General features: G+C 38.7%; 1 pseudogene; it reads right to left on the bottom strand.

Annotated features, from left to right (window-relative positions):
• The window catches only part of LOC134957823 (dimethylaniline monooxygenase [N-oxide-forming] 2-like), a 65,474-nt pseudogene extending 54,959 nt beyond the window's left edge, over positions 1–10,515 (bottom strand).
• Between the last annotated feature and the right edge of the window lie 1,555 nt (positions 10,516–12,070).

Here is a 12,070-nt window from a genome sequence, read left to right as displayed (position 1 = left end):
CACTGGTTGGTCTTTTATACCACCTGCCAATGCCGCCCTAATTGCCGACCGATGAAGAGTCATGCGTTACTTGAATTTCCTTATTGTCTTACCTATGTATGATAGTCCACAAGGACAAATCAATTGATTGATTACATAGGTACTCTCACATGTCAAACGGTATCTAATAGAATATTTTTTACCGGAATGTGGGTGAAAAAACAAGTCACCTGATAGCAAGAAACCACATGTAGTACAGGAACATTTGAAACAGCCATTTTTGGCCTGGGGTAAAAATGTTTTTACAGTAGTTGGAACTAGACTGGGTAAATCTGTTTTAACAAGAATATCCCTAAGGTTATTCCCACGGGAATAACAATGCATAAGAGAATGATCAGGGATCCCCACTTCACGATCACTCTTAACTATAGGCCATACTTTTCTAGAGACCTGATTAGTGATAGATGATCCTACATTAAATTTATTAACCCATGTCAGCTTGTTAGATTTAATTACAGTCTCTTTCTTTTTAAGGAGATCTTCTCTATTTAACAAGAGGATTTTATTTTTTGTATCTACCAAATGTTTACGTTTATATCCTCGTGCTGTAAATTTATCAATAAGTAGATCCATCTGGGTCATAGCTATCTAAGGGTTGGAATTAATTCTATAAATACATATCATTTGGGAGTAGGGCAATCCCATTTTTAATGACCTAGGATGACAACTGCTAATATGTAGCATTGAATTCCGATCAGTGAAGATTGGCTCATGGTACAGTTAAATTTTACTGGGGAATCAGAATTATGATCCTCCACAACCCTCATGAACTCATCTCTAGTGCCACTCCAGAAAATTAACAAATAGTCTATGAAACGAGTATAAAAGAATACTTTAGACTTAATTTCAGCATCCTTAAAGAAGATCTCATCTTCTACAGCGAACATGTATGTATTTGCACCTCCACACTGTTGGACTTCTGTTTAAATATTGTGGGTCTACCATTTCTATGGAGATCTCCACTAGGAGCACCCCACCGTTGTCTTAAAACTTTGATGTGAGTGCAGGAATATACTTGTTATATATATATATATATATATATATATATAGTCCATTTCATCTGCAAGCAGCACAGCAATGAGCAGCACAGGGCCTAATTCAGTAGCAGTTGTAAAACTGCTAAAATCTCAGACGGGTGCTTTTTGGCCAGCTGTGCATGCGCAAAGTCCACAGCGTATTATTGAAACACGTGTCACACATGGAATTAAAGAACCTGCAAACAGAAAAGTAACTAAAATAATAATGAGTTCTGTAGTAAAAAGTAAAGATGGTAATGGTGACGCAAGGGTGGTCATTCCGAGTTGATCGCTAGCTGCATGAGGCAACAAAATGCACTTCTACGCATACGGCGCAATGCGCACGCGCGACGTACGGGCACAATGAACTATATAGTTTCACACAGGGTCTAGCGAAGCTTTTCAGTCGCACTGCTGACCGCAGAGTGATTAACATGAAGTGGGCGTTTCTGGGTGTCAACTGACCGTTTTCAGGGAGTGTTCGGAAAAATGCAGGCGTGCCAGGAAAAACGCAGAGCGTGTTTGTGACATCTAAACAGGAACTGTATAGTCTGAAGTGATCGCAATCGCTGAGTAGGTTTAGAGCTACTCGGAAACTGCACAAAAAAACTTTGTAGCCGCTCTGCGATCCTTTCGTTCTCCCTTCTGCTAAGCTAAAATGCATTCCCAGTGGGCGGCGGCATAGCGTTTGCACGGCTGCTAAAAACTGCTAGCGAGCGATCAACTCAGAATGACCACCAAGGTGCAAGCAGATATAACACTGTATTAACATTGTATTACAGGTTGAGTATCCCTTATCCAAAATGCTTGGGACCAGAGGAATTTTGGATATGGGATTTTTCCGTATTTTGGAATAATTGCATACCATAATGAGATATCATGGTGATGGGACCTAAATCTAAGCACAGAATGCATTTATGTTACATATACACCCTAAACACACAGCCTGAAGGTAATTTTAGCCAATATTTTTTATAACTTTGTGCATTAAACAAAGTGTGTGTACATTCACACAATTAATTTATGTTTCATATACACCTTATACACACAGCCTGAAGGTCATTTAATACAATATTTTTAATAACTTTGAGTATTAAACAAAGTTTGTGTACATTGAGCCATCAAAACACAAAGGTTTCACTATCTCAGTCTCACTCAAAAAAGTCCGTATTTCGGAATATTCCGTATTTCGGAACATTTGGATATGGGATACTCAACCTGTATAAGATTTGGAGTAAAACATAAGAATATGACAAAATAACAGTAATGAGTCACACAGCAGGAAAATTAAACAACTCAACAATCCAGGGAGTAATTACATAAACAAGAGTCCAGACAGCTGACAGCTCTCAGGAAACCTAGAGAAGACTGAAAAGACATGAAGATATGGTCAGCAGATATATGAGAGGCAGGGAAAATAGTCCAAACAGATGTGCAGCAATCACAACTGAGGAGCTAGAGGAATAGAGGTCTATGGGGTCTATGTACAGCCAATCAGCTACTAACTACCATGTCACAGGCTGTGTTTGAAAAATGACAGTTAGGAGCTGGTTGTTGGTACTTTGGGGTTTCCTTGGAGAGAAATAAAGTGACAGAGATAAAGGGGCCCATTTATCAATGAGTGATAAAACTCATTGTGAATGATAAAATGCATTGAGTGATAAATGGTGCTCCAGCTAATCAGCTCCCAACTGTCATTTTCAAACACATGATGGTTAGTAAACATAACAGTTGGGAGCTGATTGTCTGGAGAACCATTTATCATATGAAACAAGTTTTATCATTTCCAACAAGTTCTATCACTTATTGATAAATGAGTCCCATTGTACCAATCAACCAGCTCCTGTCAGTTTTTAACCACAGCCTGTGACATGGCAGTTAGGAGCTGATTGGATTGTACTTTATCTGCAGCCACTTTATCTCTCCCCAAGATTTAATGCTTAGACCTCTTAACCCCTCATGTGCATGTCCATGAATAAAAACATGGCACTCTTTATATATTGTTTTTATTTAATTTTCCACAGGTTTGTAAGTTTGAAATTGCCAGATTGTGCTTTTTTTCAATTTAAAATTAGTTTTTCTCTGTAGCTTTAATTGCCCTGGAATAGGTTACAATAAATACTATGACTCTTATATTAGAAACTACAGTTGTAAATTAAATTGAATTAATAGAACATTCTCCACTTATTATCTAGTAATATATATATATATATATTCAGTGAAATACATATACCTGTGAGGCTCGTGTAGAAAGTTCACTTGAGATATCAACTCCAGTGTTACCCATTCCGACTACTAATATTCGTTTGCCATCAAACCCAACTGGCTTTTTGTATTCTTGACAATGTAGAACTTGTCCTTGAAACTTTTCAATACCTTTACAGAAACAAGTCAATTATCCCCATATTACATCATTAATTAGACAATTAAATTTTGGGACATATAATTAGGGCAATCTCTTTTTAAATGCTCCAACAGGACCCCAAAATATCTGTTGGAAATGACTCTGCCCACAAACTTAAAAAAATATACTTAATGAATTAATACAGTTTAGGTAACTGACATAAAAATTGAATCTGTTATTGTTTTTGCAGATTCTTGTCACACAATTTACAGATTCTTCTCACAAAAACATGAAATAAATCAGGGAGTTTATGTTTTTTACTATTGTACTAAACCCTTTGTACTATATGACACACTGATTATATGCAAGCCTTAAAATTAATTTCTTCTGTAACAAAAATGCAAAAATTTCAAAAGTCGGTTTAAACTGGATTTCCATCATCAAACATAGATCTACACTTCACCTGCACCTCATTTTGTCTCTGGTAGCCATCTTTAATTTCAACCTACTGTATTCTTCTGAATGGATGTGTGCTGATTCACCACTGCAGCTGATACTACTTATTATGTGGCACCCCAGAACATTGTGTATGTACCCTTTTAAAAAGAGACGTACAGTGTCTGAAGCCTGGAAAGTGTCATGCTGGTATAGCAAGGGTTAAGGTTAGACCGGAGTCTGGCCATATGGAGCCTTCTGGAGTTGAAAGGAAGTAATTGTAGTGCTTTACACGCAGACAGGAGCGGAGCAGGAGCGGACAGAATGGAGCAAACGGGGTGTTCATGCTGGCTGGTGGAGAGCAGCACTGCAGAGCTGAGGCAGCGGAGTGCTGCCAGAGTGCAGAGAACTGGAGAGTGGGCATGAGATGTCACAGCCTGGGACTGGACACCGCCAGGCCTATTGAAAGGTGTGGATGCCCATCTTGTAACACTGAGAACTGCTGAGACAGTTCTAGCCAATGGAAATAGCTATCACGGAGGAAAGGAGTGAGTACACAGAGACTGTTGGTGTGGAGAGTTGCAAGCAAGCGCCAGGCCCAATTATCCTTTGGTAACATATCCTTTGGGTTGTCACCAGGCCCTATATTGACAGTTCATAAACCAGCCCTCATTTGAATACAATTGTCAGGACAGAGACACACTTTCTAAGAAACTTGAGACATTAGTCATTTTTAGGAGTACAAAGACCGAGTCATTTACGAAGGAATATCTAGCTATTTGAGAAAAAGAAACTGAGTAAACCTATCCAAGGAACCCTTACTACAGAGTAAGCTGCTTTTGTTAGAGACACTAGAATCTATTTGCTATTTACATCATCTTTGCATAATTGACTTACAGTGACTTTACTAATTTGCTTTACAAATGTAATCACCACTCCATTGCAACACTGTGGCCCTTAAGAATCAAAAGAGAGCTCCAATGTAATTGCCAGTGAAGACTGAAACATCATTATTAGGGAAAGTTAGCAACTGTTATTGAGAATTGTATTTTTCATCACTCTTCTCATCACCATCATTATTGTTGTGTTATCGGAATATGCATATATCTGTGATTAGATTGATTGTCCCTTTTAGTTACTGGTGTCTATTCATGAAGCAGTGAAAAGAGTGAAGTGAGTCTGCTCCGTACAATTGTATAATATGCAAATGATAAATGTTACTTCAATGCTGATTCATTGCCATGGGCAACTTCTCCACTGGCTCACTTCTCCACACTTTTCACTGCTTCATGAATAGATCCCTAAATGTTCCAGTGCATTGTATGCTATGGTCAATTGTGATTTTCAAATCTTCTTCAATATCATCTTGTTCTTGTGATTGCCTAATTTTTGCCAAATAACCAATCATCCTCTTTAAATCCAGAGTTCATTGCAGCTCAATAAAAATACATCCTCTTGGAACTGCTCTCTATACATTCCTGTTGCGTATCAATCTATACTACCTCTCTGAGCATTATACTATGGATAAGGTATGGGGAAGAACACTTTTTTAGGGAAAAGGTTTGTCACATAGCCATGAACATCTGTGATACCTCTTCCAACCACTTAGACATACCTGCCAACCCTGGGGTGATACAAGTATATTGGTGTGGCGGCTGTAGTATATCAAGTGATCGGTGTCAGTTTGCATTATTTATTTGCTATTTCCATGTGGACAGTGGCAGGAAAGTTTTTAAAGGCAAAATAACATGTGTTTAGTTAATAAAATATCACCTAATTTAAGTACATTTTTAGTTATGTTTTTAGTTATACAAATTCATATTTGCATGTAATTATGTTATATAGCAAATGTGACCTTGACATATACAGTTTTAATAACACTATCTAGAAATAGTAAGTGACACAGCATTATATTATTATATTGTGCACTTTGGGCAGTACGGTGTAATGGTTAGCATTACCTTTCTCACAGGGTCATGAGTTTGATTTCCACTATACCCCTAACTGTGTGCAGTTTTTATATTCTCTCCATACCTGCATGGGTTTCCTCCCACACTCCAAAAATATATGGGTAGGTTTACAGGGTCCCCCCCCCCCCCCCCAAAAAAAAAAAAGTTTGTGCATGTACATGGGAAAACTAGAGGCGGCAAGTGGTTCTCATCTGCCGTCAAAATCTACGTTGCTATGTTTCTACCAATACATCGCTGTACTTTTTCCCAAAAAAAATATCCTACATCAGGGGTGTCAAACTCAAATTCATCGGGGGCCGCATCAGCAGTTTGGTCCCCATCAAAGGGCCGGTTGTATCTGTAGGTCTATGTGTCCACTCTTTATTATCATAAATTAATGTCACTGCATTCAATTATTACTGTTTTTTGTAATAATGTAAGTAATAACTAGCTCTGAAAGCAGAAACATAGTCAGAATAATGACAAGTAGATATTCAAATGTACAATTATTGTACAATGTATTGAAAAATGTTTTTTGGTAACAAACATTAATTTTTTTTTAAACATACAAATATTGCCAAACACTTTATTAAACATATGGAAAACACAAGGCCATGTGCCCCCTTTTATAGTGCCCAGCCATCTGCCCCCTTTTATAGTGCCCAGCCATCTGCCCCCTTTTATAGTGCCCAGCCATCTGCCCCCTTTTATAGTGCCCAGCCATCTGCCCCCTTTTATAGTGCCCAGCCATCTGCCCCCTCCATTTACTTTACTTACCTTTTACTTCTTTCTTTCTTTTACTTCTTTCTTCTTGCTCCTCTCCGCGGCGTCCGCGCGCTCCTCTGATCCCTGGAGATGTCGGGCGGACGTCACGTGATGACGTCACGTCCGACACCCAGGGAGCAGTGCGGGGCAGGAAGAAGTCGGGCCAGGTCCCGGAAGGTAAGGCACGGAGTAAATTCATTGAAAAAAAAAAAGGGGAGGCTGCAAGGCTGGCGGCGGCACCGCGGGCCATCAGACGAGGTCTGGCGGGCCGGATTTGGCCCGCGGGCCTTGTGTTTGACACCCCTGTCCTACATAATATAAAGGCGAATGCTGCTCCTCACCTCTAGGGGGCACCCAACAAAGCAATTCAAGTGTTGCTTCAATCGGGAGCACTCAGCCGCCAGCACTGACATTACTGTTATGTTGTTCTGTCATTTTGACGGGTTGGTAACTAGTATTTATTATAAAGAACACCCAAAGTAATTACAATAATACAACACATGGTAAATAAAGTGCAAATAATACATAAAACAACAAGCAAACCAATATGCACATTAATGTTCCAACCAATAATGTAATTAATGAGCAAATTAGGAGAACACCATTAAGAGTGGCCAGAGAGAAAGAGAGAGGATAATCATTATTACTTCAATCAGTAAAAATGTAAAGAGCTTAAAATAGGGGTAACTTCCAACATGTTGTCAGCCCAGCTGCTCTTCTAATATATTCCCATGCGTGTTGTAGTAGAGTGATAAGGAAGCCAAATAGTAAAAAATCTTTCAGCCCCGGATTCGACATCAAGTAAACATTCAATACAGTCCATTTCATTAAAAAAATGCCAAACGTGGTAACATCAAAGGTATGAGAATGGGCTCTTTCTTACTCCACTGGTAAAGAATTGTTTTCATCCAAGCAGTGACTATAAGGGCTTAAAAAGTAATCTAATGCCTTTCAAGTGAGTACAGGGGGTTGACGGGGCATAAAAGTTCCAAAAAGCCCAAGTCATATGGACACACTGCACTTTCTTTACACCACACGTTTTGCTCTTGATGTATACTGTACCTGGTGCATATGATACTGCTGTACAGCTGGATGCATCCTACCAAACGTACGAAAGCAAAGGCATTTTTTTATGTGCGAGTCTTTTCACGCTAATGTTTGAGGCGCAGATTATGAACTACATGAACTACAAGCTCTTCAGGCAGGATGAGGGTATGTGATGAAGGGTGTTTCATGACAATAATGCCTTTAGTTTTAACATAAGGGATATCAGAGAGCTGATATGGGGATAGCAGTTTATTTTGCGATCTCTTAAAGGGCCAGAAGTACTAAGCCTTGAAAAGTGATAAATTTCATGATGGCTTGTACTTTATCACTGTGCAATTTATCACTCTCCAAGGTTTAGTAAATCTCCCCCAAAATGTACTCCTTTTCTGGGTACCAGCACCACATTTTAGATCTATACACTCTAAAAATTACCTGGAAGGGTGTTTAATGGCATGGGTTGCACATGTTGACCGGTACAAACCATAACAGCATCTAAGAGGTCAGTCTTTTTGTCTCCATCGGTCTCGGTAGTAACTAACCACTGCCCAGTAATAGGAAAGTCGGGAGTCTTCTCCACTCTGCAAACTCCTGTCTGTGCACAAACACAAGTATACATACATTAGGGATCTCATGATGCCAACAGGAGGATATTAAGTCGAATTGAGCAAAAATAGGGTGCTAGTAATTTACAAATAAAAAGATTATGAGTGCGCTGTCAGCGGCAGCCGTTATAGGGGGGGTCAGCCCCTAATAAGTCTTGCCTAAAGATATAAATATATATACTTGCGGCGGCTGTTAATCCAATAAGGGACGATAAACCAAAAATATAATTGTCAACAATTTATTAAATATGCAATAAAAACTATATACTAAAATATTTTAAAAGAAATAAATGACAGTTCTCTGTCTAAACTGAATTATCACAGTTCTCTATCTGAACTGAGTTGGTGACAGAGAAATATATGCAAATGACCACTTAGTTCTCTCTCAAATTGATATGCACCACATCTGGTTAGGGCTCATTCCTCAACATAGCCATTGGTTTGTTTTCGAGTGTAATGTTACCCAGTCCTTACAGGTATAGTCACCAAAGGATCTCAATTGCAGCTGTAGATCCAAATGGCAGTAGGGGATGGTTCCGGGTCCCAGAGCTGAAACACTTTTGAAAGTCCAATGGAGGCAAAAGAGTCCAATTGTTACCAGTGGGAGCAGAAGTGGAGATCGTGCTGGTGGTCAGATGATGTAAAGCTCAACGCGTTTTGCTGGACTAATGGCTGCCAGCATTCTCAGGAGCATATCTCACAGGCCATCTATATCTGTCTATATACCTTCTTAATTAGGTTTAGATCACAGTCACCTGTTGTTATCAAAATATATTTAAAAAAACGTCCCAAAGAACTGATAAAAATGTATTATGGAAGGCATTCCCATTGTGTCACATAACTAATAATCATTATATATCTTAAAAACTAGTATTTAATACCTTTATTCGGTGCATAGATTATTGAACCATTTATAATACTTCCTGGTCACGTGACCGTGCTCCGATCACGTGACTTGGAGTAAACCTATCATAGTATCTCCTCTATCGTATCACTCTTATGTTCCGATCACGTGACCACCTTTGATCACGTGACCGCGAGTGCATCACTCTCACAGCTCATCTGTATTTCATCCATTGATACGATCACGTGAGCGTCTCCGGTCACGTGATCGGCGTTCGGCCTATCCCCTAGCGCCCTTTATGTCTCTCAATGGCACTGCATTCCACTGAAATATGACAGGCTAGATAATAAAAATATCTTTTAGTGAAGCCACCCAGAAACAGCTAATTTGTATCATGCATTGTTTAACATACCATATTTAGCACAGGGAACAAAACTTTACATTTCATCCATAATTACATGTAGTAGTATATTGACATTAATAACGTGTTTTCCTACAAATAGGGTGCTAGTAATTAACACATAGTAAACATGTGGAGGTGCAGCATTCTTTAGTTTACACAAATGCAGATTCTTTATGCTTTTCTTCTGTATAGTCACTTTGTACCACGTGGTTGTTCTTTCTCACCAGTAACAGGAATACTCATGTTAGCCATAGTAAAAACATTTCAAGTTGCTCCTTTCCAACATATTTTGATGTGTTTTTTTTTCTTTTGACACTCTTTTGCAACATACAGTTAGACACTGGAAATGCAATTCCAGCTGAAGGGTGCAAATTGCTGTTGTCACTTGGTTTAAATGGTGGCAAAATTACCCCTTCTCGCACCCTTCACCTAGCTTGCCGAATGCCTGAGCCGCACAAAAATGCTTGCAACCCTATGGGGCAGATCTGGTAGTTTGTTGGAGGACAACAGCATTTTAAAGGCATTATAATTAGTGACTCTGTGTTATACAATACCTCTCTATATGGTTTGGGATTTATGTAAAATGTGACTATATCTTGTGAAATGTAATATACCTTACCTTGAATTTGATATATTGCTGCAGTTTAAAATTCTCAGCGTACAACTTGATGTATTCTAAAACTTTGCTGTTGGGTAGGAAGTTGGGAAAATCATCTGGCATTGGAAAGTCACTGAAGCACATAGTTTCTTTGGAAGAATTGGTGACTAAAGACCAGTAAATGCTGGCTCTTCCATCCTCAACTTTATCCTAAAACAGGATATTTTTAATATGTCAGTTTGATACATAATAATAGTTTTTTCTCTTAAATGATTTAAATTAAGATTTGTTTATGTCATTAATAAATCCAAGAAAACACTGTATAAAAGAAGTGCATTTACTGTGAACCTCCAGAGGCCTCCAAGATCATCACTTCTTTCAAAGCAGGTGGGCCCTAATCCTACTTCCAAACATGCTTTCATAGACCCCAACCCGGCAAATCCAGCTCCAATGATTGCAACAGTCTTAACCATTGTGTGATCTAAAGATTAATAGAAAAAAATACTGTAAGTTTTAAAGTTTTATGCCTAATGTTCACAGCATTCACCTGGTAGCAAAGCACCAGGTATAGGGGGTCATTCCGAGTTGATCGCTAGCTGCATTTGTACGCAGCGCAGCGATTAGGTAAAAAAACGGTAGTTCTGCTCATGTATATGCAGCGCAATGCGCACACGCGACGTACGGGCACAACGAATGATGTAGTTTTGCACAGGGTCTAGCGATGCATTTCAGTCACACTGGTTGCTGCAGAGTGATTGACATGAAGTGGGCATTTCTGGGTGGCAACTGACCATTTTCAGGGAGTGTTCAGAAGAACGCAGGCGTGCCAGAAAAAATGCAGGCATGGCTGAGCGAACGCTGGGCGGGTGTGTGACGTTAAATCCGGAACTGAACAGTCTGAAGTGATCACAAGCACTGAGTAGGTCTTGAGCTACTCTGAAACTACACAAACATTTTTTGCATGCGCTCTGCGATACATTCGTTCGCACTTCTGCTAAACTAAAATACACTCCCAGTGGGAGGCGGCATAGCGTTTGCATGGCTGCTAAAAACTGCTAGCGAGCGATCAACTCGGAATGACCCCCATAGTTCATAACAAGGTCAGAAAAAGTGTGCATAGAGCAGAGACAGTACCTACAAACATAACTGTTCTGTAAACTGTAATGTCCAAAATAATAAAACACACAAAGTATTCTTTAGTTTTACCAGAGGCTGAAATAACAAGAGCAGCCAAGTATAGAGAGCCGAGAATGTATCCAAAGCAGGACATACAATATTATTTATTGAAATAAGAAACTAAAAGGGAATCTGCACAAGAGTTAGGGGTATATTTACTTACGGTCAAATCTGATTGATTTTCATTTATTTGAAATCACTGTTCTACTTCCAGGGCTAAAACACACATTTACTAAAATGTTAGAATGAATATAAAAACTCATCTGTTAGTAAATGTGTGATTCATCCCCTGTAACCCAATATCGATTGAGAACCATTTTTATTGATTTTGAATATGGAGAGTACTGCTGAAAAATAAACCTCACACTGCGTGTCCTGAGAATTTATAGGTAAGAATTAAATCTATTAATTCACATTAAATTAGAGTTGCTTGAAAATTTAAGTCTCATTCTAAATTCTATAAAATTTCGCCAGTTCTTTAATCATGAAAATTTACAATCACCAATGACCCTGATTCTAATTTGTAGTGAATCATAAAGACTATATGGATAGTTTGAACACTTATATTTACAATATTTCCAAATGTTTTATTTTGTAAGCATTGTACATTTATCAGGTCTCCTGCTATGTACCATGTTGATCAGAATCCAAAGTGTTCCTATTTTGCACATTTTGTGGAGACCTATATTATGTAGCAGAAGTACTCCTTAGAACTGGGGTCCCCCAATGGCTGAATATTAAGGGTATAGTGTCATCATACACATTAAAAGTACTGTACTGTAGGTTGCGGATATTAAAGATGCATATATGTGAAAACCTTCATGGATTATTTATTTGAAATGTATCCAAATA

This window comes from Pseudophryne corroboree, chromosome 9 (assembly GCF_028390025.1).
Source record: "Pseudophryne corroboree isolate aPseCor3 chromosome 9, aPseCor3.hap2, whole genome shotgun sequence".
Lineage (NCBI taxonomy): Eukaryota > Metazoa > Chordata > Amphibia > Anura > Myobatrachidae > Pseudophryne > Pseudophryne corroboree.
Note: the sequence above shows the minus strand (reverse complement) of the source record. Positions and strands in the feature narration are given on the sequence as shown.